The sequence below is a fragment of the Theropithecus gelada genome, chromosome 15, assembly GCF_003255815.1.
Source record: "Theropithecus gelada isolate Dixy chromosome 15, Tgel_1.0, whole genome shotgun sequence".
In the NCBI taxonomy this organism is placed as follows: domain Eukaryota; kingdom Metazoa; phylum Chordata; class Mammalia; order Primates; family Cercopithecidae; genus Theropithecus; species Theropithecus gelada.
Genome location: NC_037683.1, coordinates 47,926,895 through 47,946,607, shown reverse-complemented (window position 1 = coordinate 47,946,607; position 19,713 = coordinate 47,926,895). Strand labels below are relative to the sequence as shown.

Genomic DNA, 19,713 nt, shown 5'->3' with positions numbered 1-19,713 from the left:
TCTAAATAAAAATATTATACATATTTCTAATTCCACCTCCCTTCCTCCCTCTCGGTCTCCCTAAATAGACCTGATACAATTGTTTCTTAAGATTTTGATGGCTTTCTAGCCTTTTAAAAAATTGTATATAACACTGTACTCATAACTATATTGCAATCTATGTTTTAATTTAACATAAACATTCTCATATGCTATTTGTTACAGGCATAAAAAACAATTCATACTATCATAAATATTTGTTGACTAGCTTAATTACCCCAGGGAAATGTGACTTCTCTCTAAACTCCTGCAGAGTTTTGGTGATAAAACTGATAGGGCATTTATGATATACATACTCATTTTTAAAAAATTTATTACCAGTCTTGTTCCAGAGATAATATAAGATGGTTCTGCCTTGTACTACTGTGTGAATTATTAAAGACAAAAGCAATATGATCCCTGTGCTAGAGTACTGTGCTAGATAGGTGCGCGCCAATTTTTTTTTTTTTTTTTTTTGAGAGGGAGTCTTGCTCTGTCGCCCAGGCTGGAGTGCAGTGGCCGGATCTCAGCTCATTGCAAGCTCCGCCTCCCGGGTTTCCGCCATTCTTCTGCCTCAGCCTCCTGAGTAGCTGGGACTACAGGCGCCCGCCACCTCGCCCGGCTAGTTTTTTGTATTTTTTAGTAGAGACGGGGTTTCACTGTGTTCGCCAGGATGGTCTCGATCTCCTGACCTCGTGATCCGCCCGTCTCGGCCTCCCAAAGTGCTGGGATTACAGGCTTGAGCCATCACGCCCGGCCACAACAAATATTTTAAGTGAACAGTATCCGCTTAGATTCTGTTCGTTTAAAATATTTAGAAATGGGCCAGGCACAGTGGCTCATGCCTGTAATCCCAGCACTTTGGGAGGCCAAACCTGGCGGATCACTTGAGGTCAGGAGTTTGAGAACAGCCTGGCCAACATGACGAAACCCCGTCTCTACTAAAAACGCAACAATTACTCAGGCATGGTGGCGCACGCCTGTAATCCCAGCTACTCAGGACCCTGAAGCAGGAGAATCACTTGAATCCAGGAAGCAGAGGGTGCAGTGAGCTGAGATTGTGCCATTGCACTCCAACCTGGGTGAGAGAGCGAGACTCTGTCTTAAAAAAAAAAAAAAAAAAAAAATTTAGAAGTGTTCCATTATCGGCTGGGCGTGGTGGCTCATGCCTGTAATCCCAGCACTTTGGGAGGCCAAGGCGGGTGGAACACGAGGTCAGGAGATCAAGACCATCCTGGCCAACATGGTGAAACCCTGTCTGTACTAAAAATACAAAAATTAGCTGGGTGTGGCGACATGTGCCTGTAATCCCAGCTACTCAGGAGGCTGAGGCACTTGAACCTAGGAGGTGAAGGGTGCAGTAAGCCGAGATTGTGCCACTGCACTCCAGTCTGGCAATAGAGCAAGACTCTATTTTAAAAAAAAAGAAAAGTCCATTATCTCTACTGTTTTGCCCAAGGCAACCAAGTGATTAAAAGATTCCATGACACCTGCTTATGTGGCCATAGAGCCATTTTCTCTGAGTTTCCTAATTCTTTACAAGTACCATCACCCAAATTAATGGCAACATCCTCAGGGTCCTTACAACTTTAAGAAACCGAATATCCACAATATTGTTACCAACTTCACTCTGAACACTTTACATGGTTTAAAAAAGCATTTTATGTAAAAGGCTAATTCCATTATGCCAGCAGATAGTCCACATTCATACTACTTTGATGATCTGATTAAACTAAAATGTACTGAGTTATATTTTATGCCAAGCACTATCTTAGATGCTTTATGTAAAAAATGTTATTCATTGTTAAGTCAGAATTCCATTTTTAAAAACTCGAAGCAAACTCCTAAAGTAAAAATAGTGCTTTCTGGCTGGGCGCAGTGGCTCACACCTGTAATCCCAGCACTTTGGGAGGCAGAGGCAAGTGGATCACGAAGTCAGGAGTTCGAGACCAGCCTGGCCAGCATGGTGAAACCCCTGTCTCTATTAAAAATTTGTTTCAGGCCGGGCGCAGTGGCTCAAGCCTGTAATCCCAGCACTTTGGGAGGCCGAGACGGGTGGATCACGAGGTCAGGAGATCGAGACCATCCTGGCTAACACGGTGAAACCCCATCTCTACTAAAAAATACAAAAAACTAGCCGGGTGAGGTGGCGGGCGCCTGTAGTCCCAGCTACTCGGGAGGCTGAGGCAGGAGAATGGCGTGAACCCGGGAGGCGGAGCTTGCAGTGAGCCGAGATCCGGCCACTGCACTCCATCCTGGGCGACAGAGCGAGATTCCGTCTCAAAAAAAAATAATAAATAAAAATAAAAATAAAAATAAAAATACAAAAATTGGCCAGGCGGCTGAGCACGGTGGCTAACGCCTGTAATCCCAGCACTCTGGGAGGTTGAGAAAGGTGGACTGCCTGAGGTCAGGAGTTCAAGACCAGCCTGGCAAACATAGTGAAACGCTGTCTCTACTAAAAATACAAAACAATTAGCTGGGCGTGGTTGACGGGCACCCGTAATCCCAGCTACTTGGGAGGCTGAGGCAGGAGAATCACTTGACCCAGGAGGCGGAGGTTGTGGTGAGCCGAGATTGCGCCATTGCACTCCAGCCTGGGCAACAAGAGCAAAACTGTCTCAAAAGAAAAAAAAAAATTGGCCAGGCATGGCAGCACGCGCCTGTAATCCCAGCTACTCTGGAGGCTGAGGTAGGAGAATCACTTGACGCCAGGAGGCAGAGGTTGCAGTGAGCCGAGACCGCACCACTGCACTCCAGCCTGGGCAACAGAGGGAGACTCTGTCTTAAAAAAAAAAAAAATGTGCTATTTACTGGTTGTTTTTAGATTGACAATTTCAATGTAAGTTATAGTAGTACCTGTCCTCCGGTTCAGCAACCGGTCCAAAAATATTAAGTGAAAAATTCCAGAAAGGAACATTTGTAAGATTTAAATTGTGCACCATTCTGAGTAGCACAATTAAAATCTCTCACAATACCGGCTCCCGCTTCCTGGAATGTGAATCATCCCACTGTCCAGCCTATCCACACTGCATAAACTGCCCACTCATCAGTCACTTAGTAGCCATTCTGGTTACCAAATCAACTGTAGGGTATTGCAATGCTTGTGTTTACGTAACCCTTATTTTACTTAAATAATGGCCCCAACGCAAAAGAGTAGTAATGTTGGCAATTCAGACATGCCAAAGAGAAGCCACAGTGCTTCCTTTAAGTGAAAGAATGAAAGTTCTAGACTTAGGAAAAAGCATAACCTATAATAGGGGTTGGTACTATCCATGGTTTCAGGCATCCACCAGGGGTCTTGGAACATCCTCCTCGAATAAGGGGGGATACTACCATACCCTTAAAATCTTAATTTTTTAATTCAAATTGTATTATTGGATTTATTTTTCAGGACTTAGGGGAGCATGGGAGCAAAGGATTGCTTTAAGAATCCTTTCCTCAACATGTAGAAGCCTGATTAGAAAATTAGGGAGAAGAACAAACAAGTCTAAAGCCGGTGGTTTAACAAGATAAATACATGAATAATGCAGCCTGGGCAACATAGTGAGACCCCGCCCCTAAAAAAAGACATGAATAATGAACATATAGGTAACCCTCAGCTATAAGTTGTAAAACTTACATAGAAATAGGCTATAGAAGAGTAAAATCGTGTCATGGCTCCAGAGCAAGACTCTCGTCTCAGCGCCAGCCCAGCCCAACCCAGCCCGACCCAGCCCTCACAGGTCCACCGTGGTGCATGCAAACCACCTCCCAGCCATGCGCTCCCTCCCGCTCCTCAGCTCCTTCTGCCTCCTGGCGGTGGCCTTGGCGACCGAGGTGAAGAAACCTGCAGCCACAGCAGCTCCTGGCACCGTGGAGAAGCTGAACCCTAAGGCAGCCACGCTGGCCAAACGCAGCACCAGCCCGGCCTTCAGCCTGTACCAGGCCATGGCAAGGACCAGGCGGTGGAGAACATCTTAGTGTCGCCCGTTGAGGTGGCCTTGTCGCTGGGGCTTGCGTCGCTGGGCGGCCAGGCGACCACGGTGTCGCAGGCCAAGGCAGTGCTGAGCACCGAGCAGCTGCGCGACGAGGAGGTGCACGCCGGCAAGGGCGAGCCGCTGCGCTCACTCAGCAACTCCACCGCGCGAAACGTGACTTGGAAGTTGGGCAGCCGCCTGTAGGGACCCAGCTCAGTGAGCTTCGCTGATGACTTCGTGCACAGCAGCAAGCAGCTCTACAACTGCGAGCACTCCAAGATCAACTTCCGCGACAAGCGCAGCACGCTGCAGTCCATCAACGAGTGGGCCACGCAGACCACCGACGGCAAGCTGCCTGAGGTCACCAAGGACGTGGACTGCACGGACGGCGCCCTACTTGTCAACGCCATGTTCTTCAAGTCACACGGGGATGAGAAATTCTACCACAAGATGGTGGACAACCGTGGCTTCATGATGACTCGGTCCTATACCGTGGTTGTCATGATGATGCACCAGAAAGGCCTCTACAACTACTATGACAACGAGAAGGAAAAGCTGCAAATCATGGAGATGCCCCAGACCACAAGCTCTCTAGCCTCATCACCCTCATGCCCCACCACGTGGAGCCCCTGGATGCCTTGAAAAGCCGCTAACCAAAGAGCAGCTGAAGATCTGGATAGGGAAGATGCAGAAGGCTGTCGCCATCTCCCTGCCCAAGGGTGTGGTGGAGGTTCCCATGACCTGCAGAAACACCTGTCTGGGCTTGGCCTAACTGAGGCCATTGACAAGAACAAGGCAAACTTGTCACACATGCCATGCAAGAAGGATCTGTACCTGGCCAGCGTGTTCCACGCCACCGCCTTTGAGTTGGACACAAATGGCAACCCCTTTGACCAGGACATCTATGGGCACGAGGAGCTGCGCAGCCCCAAGCTGTTCTACTCTGACCACCCCTTCGTCTTCCTGGTGTGGGACACCCAGAGCGGCTCCCTGCTGTTCACTGGTCGCCCAGTCCAGCCTAAGGTTGACAAGATGCGAGATGAGTTGTAGGGCCTCAGGGTGTACACAGGATAGCAGGAGGCAGCTGAAGGCTTCTGAGACACATGGGTGCTACTGGGGTTGCGGGGGAGGTGAGGTACCAGCCTTGGATACTCTATAGGGTGGGGGTGGAAAAACAAACCAGGGTTCCTGTGTGCTTGAATGGACCTTCCCAGCTAGAATTTATTCCACTTGGACATGGGCCCCAAATACCATGATGCTGAGCCCAGAAACTCCACATCCTGTGGGACCTGGGCCATAGTCATCCTGCCTGCCCTCAAAGTCCCAGATCAAGCCTGCCTCAATCAGCATTCATATTTATAGCCAAGTACCTTCTCAACTGTGAGACCAAATTGAGCTAGGGGTGTCAGCCAGCCCTCTTCTTGTGACACTAAAACACCTCAGCCGCCTCCCCAGCTCTATCGCAGTCTCTCCCAACTACAAAACTAGGTGCTGCAGCCCCTGGGACCAGGCATCCCCAGAATCACCTGGCCCCAGTGAGGCAGATCGAGAAAGAGATCACAGAACGGGCTTCTGGGCAGACTCTGGTCAAGAATGGTACCATGGGGATGAACTTTTTGTTTTTGTTTCTTTCTTTTTTAGTTTTTCAAAGATGGGGAGGGAAGGGGGAACATGAGCCTTTGTTGCTATCAAACCAAGAACTTATTTGTACAATTTTTCAATAAAATGCTTTCTTCAACAACAACAAGAAGAAAATAAACAGGCTATAACCAGCTGGGCACAGTGGCTCGTGTCTGTAATCCCAGCACTTTGGGAGGCAGAGGCAAGCGGATCACCTGAGGTCAGGAGTTCGAGACCAGCCTGGCCAACATGGTGAAACCCCATCTCTACTAAAATACAAAAATGAGCTGGGCATGGTGGTGGGCACCTGTAATCCCAGTTACTCAGGAGGCTAAGGCAGGATAATCTCTTGAATCCAGGAGGCGGAGGTTGTAGTAAGCCAAGATTGCGCCATTGCACTCCAGCCTGGGTGACAAAAATCAAACTCCTTCTCAAAAAAAAAAAAAAAAAAAGGAAAAAAGGAAAAGGGGCCGGGCGCGGTGGCTCAAGCCTGTAATCCCAGCACTTTGGGAAGCCGAGACGGGTGGATCACAAGGTCAGGAGATCGAGACCATCCTGGCTAACCCGGTGAAACCCCGTCTCTACTAAAAAAAATACAAAAAACTAGCCGGGCGAGGTGGCGGGCGCCTGTAATCCCAGCTACTCGGAGGCTGAGGCAGGAGAATGGCGTAAACCCAGGAGGCGGAGCTTGCAGTGAGCTGAAATCCGGCCACTGCACTCCAGCCTGGGCGACAGAGCGAGACTCTGTCTCAAAAAAAAAAAAAAAAGGAAAAGGCTATAACCTACAAATGGCTACAGATCTCCCTTGGGAAGGAGGGGAAAGGGGAGGACCTAAAGTAATTTTTCTCTTTCTACAAATTTAAGTATGTTTGAGCTCAAGTTGCCAAAATGTTGCTGAAATGAGCTTTATTTTACCTGTACCCCAGGATTTTTGCTCTAGATCTCTTTAGACAGGCTTACCAGGATAATGACCCTTCTCCATGTACTTAACTATATCTGCATTGTTCAAATGTGTGCTTTTATTTTTATGCACTGTTTTCTTTGTAGCTACATATTGTAATGTAAGACCTCCCTCCATCCTTCTTAGAAATAGATTAGCTATAATTATTGACATGTCACTAGATTTAAAGGTAACTAACACTAAAGCATTGGTGTAACATATCATAGACATCCAATAAACAGAGGCCCTTAAACTACCACTGCCACCAAACACATTCTTATTCTGTAGGGAGGGAGATGGAATTGAACAGCGAGCAAAATACCTACATGGTTTATTTTTTCTATTTTAAGATGTTAAATAAGATTTTTATTTCAAATATCTGTTAGACTACCAAAGCGTTTGTGCAGTAGTAACCATTATAGCAGATTACTAGATTAGGAGGCAAAAAAACCGAGGACTCAGTCAGGCTCTGCTAAGAACCAGGTGTGATACATGGTCAGATTATTTAACATCTATGGGTCTCTGCTTCTTCAAGTTTAAAATTGAAATAATTTATACAGGCATTGACAGTAAAATTAGACATGTTAAAGTACTCTCTACAAGTGTACTGATTATACATTTACAGGAGACAGTTTCTGTAATGCACCCACTAAGCATCTGAAACAAAACAGGCACAGTGATCTACCTATAGCATTTAAAAAAAATTATAAAAAAAAAAAAAAGCTATACATGCATACATACTTTTTTTTTTTTTGAGAAAGGGTCTTACTCTGTCACCCAGGCTGGAGTGTAGTGGTGCAATCACGGCTCACTGTAGTCATGAACTCCTGGGCTCAACCAATCCTCCTGCTTCAGTCTCCCAAGTAGCTGGGACTACAGGTGCACAGCACCAAACCTGACTAATTTTTTAAATTTTTTGTAGAGATGAGGTCTCCCTATGTTGCCCAGGCTGGTCTGGAACTCCTGGGCTCAAGCAATCCTCTTGCCTCAGCCCCCAAAGTGTTGGGATTACAGGCATGAGCCACTGTGCCTATCCTACATTTTATTTTTGTAAGATTTTTTTAAAAGGAGTCCTACAGCTAGCCAGGTCAATAGAGATAATCTAATCTGTAGCTGATCTAGCCTATAATATTTGGTCCATGAAGGATTATCTTCATATTTTTCAGTCTGGCTTACAAAGTGTTTAAAAAAATTTTTTTTTAATTTGTTGTACTGTTTAAAAAATTAGGAGCAATTAAAAATATACAGTTCCTGCTTTTCCTGAAAATTAAAAGATGTAGTTACATCGGGCCTGCAATTAGATAAGGAAGTAGTAGACCAAAACAGAGTAGTGGCTGTCCCTTTTAGAAGGGCATATACCCTTCTAATACACTCCATGGTTCTACCTGCTCCTAGTCCCTTTATACGAACCAACTTTATTCATTTACATTAAGAAACCCAGTACCCACTGGCAGTCACTCCCCATTTCCCCCCAACCCATCTAGCCCTAGACAAACACTAATAATGATCACTTTTTTTTTTTTTTTAAGAGATGAGGTCTCACCATGTTGCCCAGGCTGGTCTCAAACTCCTGAGCTCAAGTGATCCTCCTGCCTTGACCTCCTAAAGTGCTAGGACAGGCATGAGACACGGCACCCAGCCTAATAATAACCAATTTTAAAGAAGTTACTAACAAAGTCACTGGGACCACTGGACTATTCAAAACTGATACAAGGCCAGGCACTGTGGCTCATGCCTATAATCCCAGCACTTTGGGAGGCCAAGGCGGTTGGATCCCTTAAGCCCAGGAGTTTGAGACCAGCCTGGGCAACAAGGTGAAACTCTGTCTCTACAAAAAATACAAAAATTAGCTAGGTGTAGTGATGTATGCCTTAGTCGCAGTTACTTGGGAGGCTGACATTGGGGAGCACTGCTTGAGCCTGAGAGGCGGAGGTTGCACTGAGCCGAGATTGCACCACTGCACTCCAGACTGGGCAACAGAGTGAGACTCCGTCTCCAAAAAACAAATTAAAGAAACTGATACTAAAGAAAGTCAGCATTTTCAATCAATTTTATTATTAAAACATTTCTGTACCCCATATTAGGCATAAAGTCACTAAGAACACAAGAAATTCAGTATTATCAGTGAGAGATTAAAGGGTGAAAAATACAGTATACACTTTTCCCCCTATAAGAGAACTTATTATTTCAAACTCTAGGGATTCTTCTATCTATAGACTACTGATCTCAACAGAAGACAGATGATACTAGACAACTGCTTAAAACAGCTGCTGCAAAGGAATTAGAATATATGATACTTAATAGAATTCTTACGGCAAGATGTGGATTTGGGGATATAAATCATGTAAATTATACCCATTTTAAAAAAGTAGTTTTCAAGAAATTGTTTCTGTTTTGAACTGAAAGAAAAAATAGTTTCAAGTTTGTTTATGGTTAAGTAGCTAATGCTTTGCAATTACAATTCCCCTCAAGAGCCCTACAATGAGTTTACTACGTTTTTACATTTGGTGAAAAGCATGAGCAATCACCTAAAAATAAACATAACAAAATTTTAGAACCTAGTTATCTTAAACCAGTGCAAGTATTACTTTCTCTAAATATAGAGGTTTAATTTTGAAAGACTTCTCAGTAACAGGTGGTAACCAATGTTGGGTTTAAATTCAGTGCTTTATTTTTAAAATCTCGGTCTGACCAAACTGCAGGAAGTTGTCATTTTCAGATTTTTGTCACATTGCAGTCATAAAACACTTTCAACAAAATATATTTCACGTGTTCAATCAGAAAAATAACTGTTACAATCAGTTTTCGCAAATTACCAAGATGACAGAGATTCTTTCAGTCCCTTTGGGAACTGTCGCCACCATGGGACCAGGAATTATTTCCAAAGGAGTGACATCCAGAAAGCAAAGAATGACTAAAACAGTAATTTCATTCACTGTAATCAAAATTATTAACATGTAATTAATTGTGCTACCTGAATAATCTTCCAAGACTTTTTGTGATAGATGGCAATTAGTATCATCTCCCTTTTTACAAATAAAGAAACTGAGGCACAGATCATTTAATTTATTCAAAACCATGATATAAATTTGTTTTAGAAAGTGATCGGATAGCCATATATTGGCTACATAATTCTATACCACTAGTTTTATCTAATCAAATCTCACATAAGCAAGTGGCTAACTTAAAAGACTGTAATAGACGCAGTACCACCCCTCATTGCTGGTGAAATCTCAATTAGTCTCTTTGGTCTGGATGTTATGCACTATTATTAAGTGGGTTACTTCCAGAATCCCAATGTAACTTTAGTTTGCCTCGTAGTAAAACAATCTCATGGCTATGTCTTGCAGCAAAAACAGCAAGAATCACTATAAAAATGTCTCCACAGTTGAGCATCTGAACTTGTCAATAACAGAATTCATTATACCTCCTGACAAAATCTGCCCCTCCACTTCTCTTCTTTGGAAGTGGAGTGAAAATACCATTCATGCAGTCACTCAGAACTAAATGAGAAAGCATCCTAGAGGCCTTCTTCTCCCTTAATCCCAAACGTAATCAACAGATCCAGACAATTTAATCTCCCAAATAATTGCCAAATTTCTCCTCTCCTATCCTCATTCCTACCACCACTGCTCTGGCTATTCAGCCCCATATCTTCCACCTATTCATTACATATCTCATACCTGTTCTCCTGGCCTCCAGTTATGCCCCCCATCAAACCATCTTCCAGACTGTAGAGACAGATCACTCTTTTGAAAGCAGTTATAGCAATGCTGCTCCCTTATTTAAAACCCTTCAGTGGCATCTAATCACCTACACAGAGTACAAAGTCCAAACTCCTAAGGATGTCCCACAAATCCTTCTATAATCTAGCCCCTTCCTCGTTCTCCAGTTTAGTCAACTTCTTAGACCATTTTATTTCTCTGTGCATTCATTCACGTTGTGCTCTTAAGCAGCCTCCTCCACTATCATCAAACTTCCCTTTACCTGCCTACCTCTTACTGATTATAACAACAAATGAGGTCTTTTCTGGTCTCCCCCAATATGATCAGATGTCCCTTCCATGTCTGCATCATACCTTTAGCATATCTCTATTATTACAGTTAATTATGTTAATAATTATTACATGATAATTATTTAACTATGTCTATTTCCCCTAATAAAGTATAGTCTCTTTGCGGACAAGGAATGTGCTTGCCCAGGCAGAGCAGCTCACACCTGTAATCCCAGCACTTTGGGAGACTGAGGCAGAAAGATCACTTGAGCCCAGGAGTTTAAGACCAGCCTGGGCAACATACGGATACCCCATCTCTATAAATAAGTAAATATATAAAAATTAATGGGGCATGGGGCATGGTGGCACACACCTGTGGTCCCAGTTACTTGGGAGGCTGAGGTGGGAGGATCACTTGAGCCCAGGAGGTTGAGGGTACAGTAAACCATGATGACACCACTGCACTCCAGCCTGGGCGATAGGGTGAGACTTCATCTCAAAAAAAAAAAAAAAAAAAAGAAAAAAGCAATGTGTCTTATTAGTGTTTTTATATGTGGGTTCTAAAACACTGCCTGGGGCCAGGCACGGTGGCTCATGCCTGTAATCCCAGAACTTTGGGAGGCCGAGGTGGGCGGATCATTTGAGGCCAAAAGTTCAAGACCAGCCTGGTCAACGTGGCGAAACCCCATCTCCACAAAAAATAAAAAAATTAGCTGAGAATGTTGGCACACACTCTATAATCCCAGCTACTCAGGAGGCTGAGACATGGCAATTGCTGGAACCTGGGAGGCAGAGGTTGCAGTGAGCCAAGATTGCACCACTGTACTCCAGCCTGGGCAACAGAGCGAGACTGTATCTCAGAAAAAAAATAAAAATAAATAAAACAGTGATTGGAAATAATATTCAATAATTGTTTAATAAATAAATATTCCTACACTATATTAAAACTCTATAAAAGCATTTGATATCATTTGTGGTAACAGGTGGTAGAAACTATTTATCAGGGTAATTTGATTACTTAGGAAAATTGTGACAAGAGATGGTGGTGCCCTGAGTCACTGCTCCTGGGCACCAAAATGATGCAAGTTTGTATTACTCAAATGAATTGATATGGACACAGATATGGTCACAGTTCCAAGAGGAACCTTTATCCAATCCTCAAGAAATATTTTTTGAGAGACTTGTATGAGCTGGGCCCTGTTTTATGCACCAGGAATATAAGTGAACAAAACAGACAAGTTCAGCCAGGCGCAGTGGCTCATGCCTGCCATCCCAACACTTTAGAGGCCGAGGCAGGATTGCTCGAGCCCAGGAGTTTGAGACGAGCCTGGGCAACATAGTGAGACCTCATCTCTACAAATAAACAAAATTAGCTGGGCATGGTGGTACGTGCCTATGGTCCCAGCTACTTGGGGGGCTGAGGTAGGAGGATTTCTTGGGCCTGGGAGTCTGAGACTGCAGTGAGCCATGATCACGCCACTGCAGTTCAGTGTGGACAACAGGGTGACAGAGTAAGACCCTGTCTCCAAAAAAAATCCCAAAAAACAGATAAAGTCACTGCCCTCATGGCACTATTATTTTAATGGGAGGAGATAATTAATAATCAATAAGCGGTAGTTTTAGATGATGATAATCACTACAGAAGAATAAAGCCAGGTGCAAGGCTTACTTTAGATTGGATGTTCAGAGAAGGCTTCATTCAGAAGGGAACATTTGAGGTGAAACCTAAAATAACTTGGAGTCACTTACCTAAAAATCAGGAAGAACAGGGTTCCACGTGAGCACATTAGCCCAAAGGTGGAAATGAGCATGGCATAATCAAGCCATCAAACATGGACAGGTTGGCTGGCATAGTAGGCGAGAAGGAGAATAGTGTAAGAGGAAAGAAAGGTAGGGGCCAGATTATGTAAGGTGTACTGGGCCACATAAAAGTGTCCAAATTTTACTTTTAAGTGAAGTAGAAAGTCACTAGAGGATTTTAAGTGGGGAAAGTATATGCTATGATACATGTCTTTAAAGTTCACTCTCCCAGTTCTGTGAGGAATGGATCACAGCAGGTGGGTAAAAGTGGAAAGAGGGAGATCATTTAGGAAGCTACTGCATTGAACTGACCAAAAAAATGCTGACTTGGAAAAAATGTTTCCTTTCATGAGGGTTAATCAGAATAATGTAAATTAACTGCTAAATTCAGTGTCTGGTATATAAACACTCAACAATATATTATACTATTATTATTAGTTTATATCTACAGAAAACTCTTCTTATTCAACACAATATGAACATCAAAACCCTTGAGACAGTAACTTGGGAGGTATACAATGACCACATACCCAAAGTTTAAGAAGTAGAACTCTATTATTTATTTAACAAAATGTGTTGAGGATCTATACTGTGCAAATTATAAACTGGTTTGCTGAGCCATTATGGGGAAACTAGATTAACAGATCAGTCATCATAGAATACTAGATCTGGAAGGGATCTAGACGAGTTCAGCCCCTCACTTTACAAAGGACAAAAGAGCAGCCCAGAGAAAGAAACTGTGGTTCCCCCTAAACTAAAAAGTGATAGGATCATACCTTAGGTTGCCCCAAGGACACACTTTGAATAACTAAAGATTTTCATTAACAATATAAAACCACAAGTTTTAAATAAAATGCTATCTTAGCAGTACATTAATGTGCTATACTAAGAAAAATGTAATATGTATATAAAGCCCTGGATACAGTGCTTTGTACGGGGTAAACACTCAATAAATGGTTACTACCACTTTCAGCAGCTAAGAAAAAAGTCTGTTTGGTCTTTGGAAGGCTGAGAGCGAGTGGTCTACCTGACATCAACTACCTGACTTGATGATAGTAGAGCCACAGGAATTTTAATCTAATTCAATTCTTTGATTTTCCAGATGGAAAAAGTGAGGTCTAAAGGGGCTAAATTCAGGAGTTCAAGGCTGCGGTGAGCTATTATCATGCTAGTGCACTACAGCCTGGGTGACAGAGCAAGATCTTTTCTCTAAAAAATAAAGAAAAAGCCAAAATCATAATAATAAAGGAACTAAATGACTTGCAAAGCCACCCACAGTGAATTAGAGACAGAGACAGAGCCAAAGCCAACCCACATATAGTGGGTTTCCACTATATATCACAGATCTGCAGTTTAGCAATAAGGTAGTGTTTCAAACTTTTATAAAAGGGTAACAAGAACATAGCTGCTGTACTGAACTTTTTCACTCCTTTTATTAAGGCCACCAGTGAGCTATGAATTTGACATAAGGAAGAATCACACCAACAATCAGACTGTCAATATATAATCCATGAGTTAACAACGAAACAGTCTTAGGAACGCAATTCTATCATGGACACCTGATGAATAGATGAGAGTTCACCTGAGCAGCTGTTATATGCACTTCAGTCGAGAGACTACAAAGCCTCTCTACTTGTAGAATACAAATACAAAGAAGATGCTTTAAAACATTTTCCAAAGCACACTTAAAATGTGACAATAGCTGCCGGTCACTAAGAAGCTAAACGGAGATAAACTCTCTCGGCATACAGCAACAGAATGGTTTATTTTAAGCAAAGACTAAAAGGAGTCTAATAAAATTATTGGGAGACCAAGGCTAAAAGCCACAAATGCAGGAAGAGTTGTAGCAACCAATCCAAAAAAGTTTAGCCTTTCACAAAGAGTAGAAAGGCCCGCTGCGGACTGTGGACTTTCAGGTCCTTTTGCATTTAAGATTAGGGTGGCCTTCCCCTAGCCTCGAAATAAAAAATTGTCTCTGAAGCGGAGAGACAACGAGGCAGGGCATGAAGAGGAATCCAATCTATTTCTTGTAAATTAAATTCAACTCAACAAATATTTCCTGAAAATCTACTATATGCAAGACATTGTGAACGATGCTTGCCTTACCTTAAAGGCTTCAAAATTTTATGGGATAAGGGAAGAGAATGGGCTTCCCGGAAGTACACAACCCAAGGCCGAACAGAAGCGCCGTAAGAGAGGTGCCGCACGGTCAGGGTTATCGGTTCAAAAGCAAGAGGACATTGGGACTCAAGAGTTTAGTCTCCCAAAGTGAGAGAAGTGGCATTCAAGATAATTGCTGAAGAAAAGGCAGAGATATGGGGATGAAAGGTAGGAGAGTAGGCGAACTTTAGGAAGAACCAAGAGAGGCCAACTCCCGGTTCCTTCACAACTGCCAGTTTCCTCCCGCTCTCAGCGGACGTCACGCGCACCCCTGTCGGAGGGCAGGCGCCACGGTTCCGGACCAGACCTACCTCTCCTCTATTCTCCCCGCCCTTTCTCACCTCGGTCCAAACTCCTCGGTCTGCCCTGTCTGAGAAGAGGAGAAGACAGTGCCGTCGGGAGTGAGCCCCAAGGCCCGCAACTTAAGAGCCCTGTCAACCCGGGAGTCACCGGCGGCGGCCAGGCCGCATCTCCATGGCAACGCCACCAAGCGCCAGTTCGAACGCCCGCGCTGTGGCCCGCGCGTCGCCAGTCCCGCACCACCCACCAATGGGCATCCAAGGAATCGGTTGGCGTTCGTTGACTTTTCCTCTAGAAGACCAATCAGAGGTCTGAAGAAACAGCGGGCGTAGGTCTCAATTTCCGACTTTCAGCCAATCGTTCGGCTTGAGGGAAGATCTCGCGACGTTCTCCGTGTGAGACAGGCACCCTTGAGGCGGGTCGAAGAGCCTTCTGCCAAATTCTATTGGTAGTCCCAAGCGTAACCAGGCTCTTCTGATTGGCCGGTGTACTTCCAATTTCCGTCCAAGATCCGCCTCCTGCCTCCCTCTGCTTCTGGTGAGTATGCTTAGGGTCCACTTGAATTTAGTTCTTAGTGGAGGAAATGAGCCTTGGAGCGATGGGAATCTGCCTCCGGTCTCTGCAGGGCCCGAGATGGATGTGCCCTCCTTCAAGTTGGCAGTGAGGTGTGGGCAGGCCAGGTCCCATCCGCTCTCAGGACCTCAGTTTTCCTGTCTGCACCGGGAGAAGGGAGGTTCCCTGACCCTGTGAGCCTTGGTTGCCCCCGTCCGAGTGGGGATGGGATGGGTCGTCCAAATCCCAGAGGCGGGAGAGGTCCAGGTTTAGGGCCCAGAGGCCCTGGCGCCGAACCTGACCCTCCCTGGGCCTCAATTTCACTTTGTTGTTATCTGTTAAACCCCGCCTGCTTTCCAAAAGAGATTTTATGTTTTCTAATTACTTCAATTATTGAATGGGTAATATCGTGGCAGTTATCGCAGAGGTAAAGAAAGTCGAACGAGAACCCCACCGCCTTAAAAAAAAAAACAAAAAACTGAATGCCGCCGGGCGCGGTGGCTCACGCTTGTAATCCCAGCACTTTGGGAGGCCAAGGCGGGCGGATCACGAGCTCGGGAGATCGAGACCATCCTGGCTAACACGGTGAAACCCGGTCTCTACTAAAAAAAAAATACAAAAATTAGCCGGGCGTCGTGTCGGGCTCCTATAATCCCAGCTACTCGGGAGGCTGAGGCAGGAGAATGGCATGAACCCGGGAGGCGGAGCTTGCAGTGAGCCGAGATTGCGCCACTGCATTCCAGCCTTGGCGACAGAGCGATACTCCGTCTCAAAAAAACAAAAAACAAAAACAAAAAAAAACAATGCAATCAAATTGTCAAATGTAAAACGCTATTATAAAGTCGAGGTTAAGATGAATGATGTTAGGAGTCAGGCAGACCTACATTTGAATCACTACCCAGACATCTCTGAGCCATAATTCCCTTTCTACTCCTCTGAAAAATGGCAGTAATGCCTCAGCGGGTTGTTGTGAAGATTAAGTGAAATAATGAAGGTAAAGCACTTGACACAACGCCTGGCAAGTAGTAACTTCTTAAAAAATGGTAGCTATTATCTTTATAATAAGAACAGGCAAATACACTGGTCAGTGGGTTGGTGTACTTACTGTAATTGAGTACCCAATTTTGACCAAAATTAGTCAGTTAAGGGAAAAAAGGTAATTCTTACTAATAAGGAAACAAATCCATTCTTCAAAAGATAAATAATTTTTCTAGTTTCTATATTAAAAGGAATTTATTCTGTGGGACCTTATAAGGAATGTATATACTGTGGTGAACAGTGTTCAGCAGTTTTACAGACAAAATGAAAAGTCATTTCTTTACAACAGAGAAGCTTTCTGATGATCTTTTATGACACATGGATAAGAATAACTCATGTATTTAGTACTTCTGATAATGTCAGACCCTTTCTCTATATATATCATTTATAAACTCCACAACAACCATGAAAAGTAGGTGTTAACTTCGTTTTACCAATGAGGAAGTTAAGTATCTTGCTCTAAGTGACAACTATTAACTTCAATAGCTAGGCCTTTCTGACTGCATAGACAGCCATGCTTTTCTGTGTTTCTGATTAACGGAGGATGAAAATGCTTGGAATACCAGATAGATGCAGGGGCAGGTTGGACAGCTTGACCTACCTAAATTGGAGGGAATGTGGGCTGCCGAGGTACCTATGGTAGGAGCTATATCTTGCTCTAATAGAAAATTTTCACCGTGGTCTTGGTAGAGAGGGGAGGAGAGAAAAAATTATTTTAATAAAAATGATTTTAAAAAAGAAAATTCCCACCTTGGGAAATGAAGAGATGGGATGAGAGGATCACTGAACTTTAGACACATCTGTTCATTTATCTTATGGGTAGACTATAGCACTTCTAATTCAACTTTTCCCGAACAAATGATTCACTTGCACCCCATCTTCCACCCAGGTACTCAAACCAAAGCCTTTCTCTTTCCCTTGGCTTATGAAACATCTCTCTGTCCCTTAGACAATGAAATATCAATATTGTCCATTTTACTTTGAAATATCTCTCAGATTCATCCCTTCCTTTCCTTTCTCACAGCCTCTGCCTTGATCTAACTAGAATCATTTGTTAACTGGTCTGTTGCAGTAGACTTGTAACTGGTTAATCTCTCTGCTTCCAGTCTGTCCTAATTCATTCCCCACCTTGCTTGCAGCTAGAATGTCTTTGTAAAATGTCAGTGTGACCAAATTATATCCTTGCCTAAGACCAGTCAGAGGCTTCATTGCCTACAGAATATAAACTAAGCTATTTACCAGTGAGATGTCATTTTGCGCTTGAGGTGTTGCCCACACTCCTCCCTTTGCTGGCAATGCCTTGCATCTGCCTCCCTTCTGCCTGGTAAACTAACGACCCATCAGAATCCTTATGGGGTACCTTGTTAACCTAAAGATGCTTCTTTGCTGCTTTTCCATCTTATTATTTTTTTTTTTTTGAGACGGAGTCTCGCTCTGTCGCCCAGACTGGAGTACAGTGGCCGGATCTCAGCTCACTGCAAGCTCCGCCTCCCGGGTTCACGCTATTCTCCTGCCTCAGCCTCCCGAGTAGCTGGGACTACAGGCGCCAGCCACCTCGCCCGGCTAGTTTTTTGTATTTTTTTTAGTAGAGACGGGGTTTCACCGTGTTAGCCAGGATGGTCTCGATCTCCTGACCTCGTGATCCGCCCGTCTCGGCCTCCCAAAGTGCTAGGATTACAGGCTTGAGCCACCGCGCCCGGCCAACTTTTCCATCTTATGTTGCACAAAACACACTGTAACTTGTCTGTTGGAATGTCTTCCACTTTCACTAGTCTGTTAATCTCTAGGAAGTTGGTGCTTTGTAGTATTCAGCTTCATATCTGTCAGTCCTTCACACTGTCTGTCGCATGGGATACACACAACAGACATGAGATGAGTCAACAAAACCCCTTTAGGGTTTTTGTTTACTCCTAAAGGCTTTTGAACCCTTAAAGGCTTCAGGCTTTAATGTTACAATTCCCCAAGTTAGCTTTCTAGAATTGTGCAGCAGATGGCAGTAATAGGCTGCTTAACAAATCCCCTTCACTAAGAATGATTTTTGTCCCAACCTTGTCTGACTTTGGCCTTATCCTAGAAGCCAATATTTATGCCATTATAGGTAAAATCTCCTGTTTCCTCCCTCAGCCAACAGCAAAAATAGAAAAATGACTCAGCAGCTTCATCTTTGCAAGAAGAATGGAGTGGCAGTTGTCCAGGGAAAAGTGCATTTGAGGGAATATTTTCTTTGTCTCAATTTATTCATGGTAGTTGGGGCTTTTCTTTTGCATTTCTTTTTTTTTTTTCCTTCTCTTCCTTTTGTTATTGTTCTCACAAGAAAGAGCTTTACTCATGGGTGGGTGCCTCATTTCTGTCCACTCCAAAAGGGAAGAAAGAAACTGGCAAATTGGAGAAAAGATAATTATGATGTGGGAGGTGAAGGAGTAGTCACATAGAATTGCAGTCACATAGAACTGCTTGTGGGCAGGCAAACAGTTGGCCTTCCTCCTCATTTGGAGGAGGGCCTGGGCAAATTTTCTGGACACTAGTGCCTTAAGTTAAGTGGAACATGTGGTTTTAGGTTCCTGCTTCCCAGAAAAGAGGAGAGGAGGCATAGAAACCCTTACGAGACAGGTGCTATTAGGAGCCTGAGGCTACATTTTACCCCTCCTTCAGAGTCTCCTTCGGATACAGGACTTAACGTCTACGGCCCTCTCCCCCCAACTAAAACCTTTTTGGTGGAAATGATCCCAGCTTGACATCTTAACCTCCAAATGAATATAGATTAAAGACTGGGAATTTGGGGCCAGGCACGGTAACTTGCACCTGTAATCCCAGCACTTTGGGAGGCCAAAGTGGGAAGATCGTTTAAGGCCAGGACTTCAAGACTAGTTTGGTCAGCATAGCAAGACCCCATCTCTACAAAAAAAGTGTTTTTAAAATTTAGCCAGTTGTGATGGCTCCTGCTTGTAGTCCTAGCTACCCAGGTGGCTAAGACAGGAAAATTCCTTGAGTCCAGAAGGGATGCAGTGAGCCCTGAGGCTGCAGTGAGCTGCGATCATACCATTGCCCTCCAGCCTGGATGACACAGAGAGACCCTATCAAAAAAAAAAAGACTGGGAATTTTGAAACTGGAAATGATTTTATAAATCATTTGTGTCTGTCCTCTCTCAGGGCCATTTGTGTCCTAAGCCCTACTCTTTTATGGTGAACAGAGCTATGATAGGGACAAAAATTATAGACTTTGGAGTTAGACTTACTTAGATTGAGATCCCACCATTTACAGACCAGCTATGCCCTTGTGCAAGTATTTTAACCTATTAAAATAATATCAGTGTCCTTGTAAACTAGATACA

General features: G+C 43.9%; 1 protein-coding gene and 1 pseudogene across 1 annotated transcript in view; one reads left to right on the top strand and one right to left on the bottom strand.

The window, feature by feature from the left end:
* The window catches only part of KIF24 (kinesin family member 24), a 76,143-nt gene extending 61,173 nt beyond the window's left edge, over positions 1-14,970 (bottom strand). Inside the window, exon 1 of the mRNA XM_025358837.1 lies at positions 14,833-14,970. The gene's annotated coding sequence lies outside the window, so the exon portion shown is untranslated. The remainder of the gene's footprint in view (positions 1-14,832) is intronic.
* On the top strand, positions 3,778-5,027 carry LOC112607671 (annotated as a pseudogene).
* Positions 14,971-19,713: the final 4,743 nt, after the last annotated feature.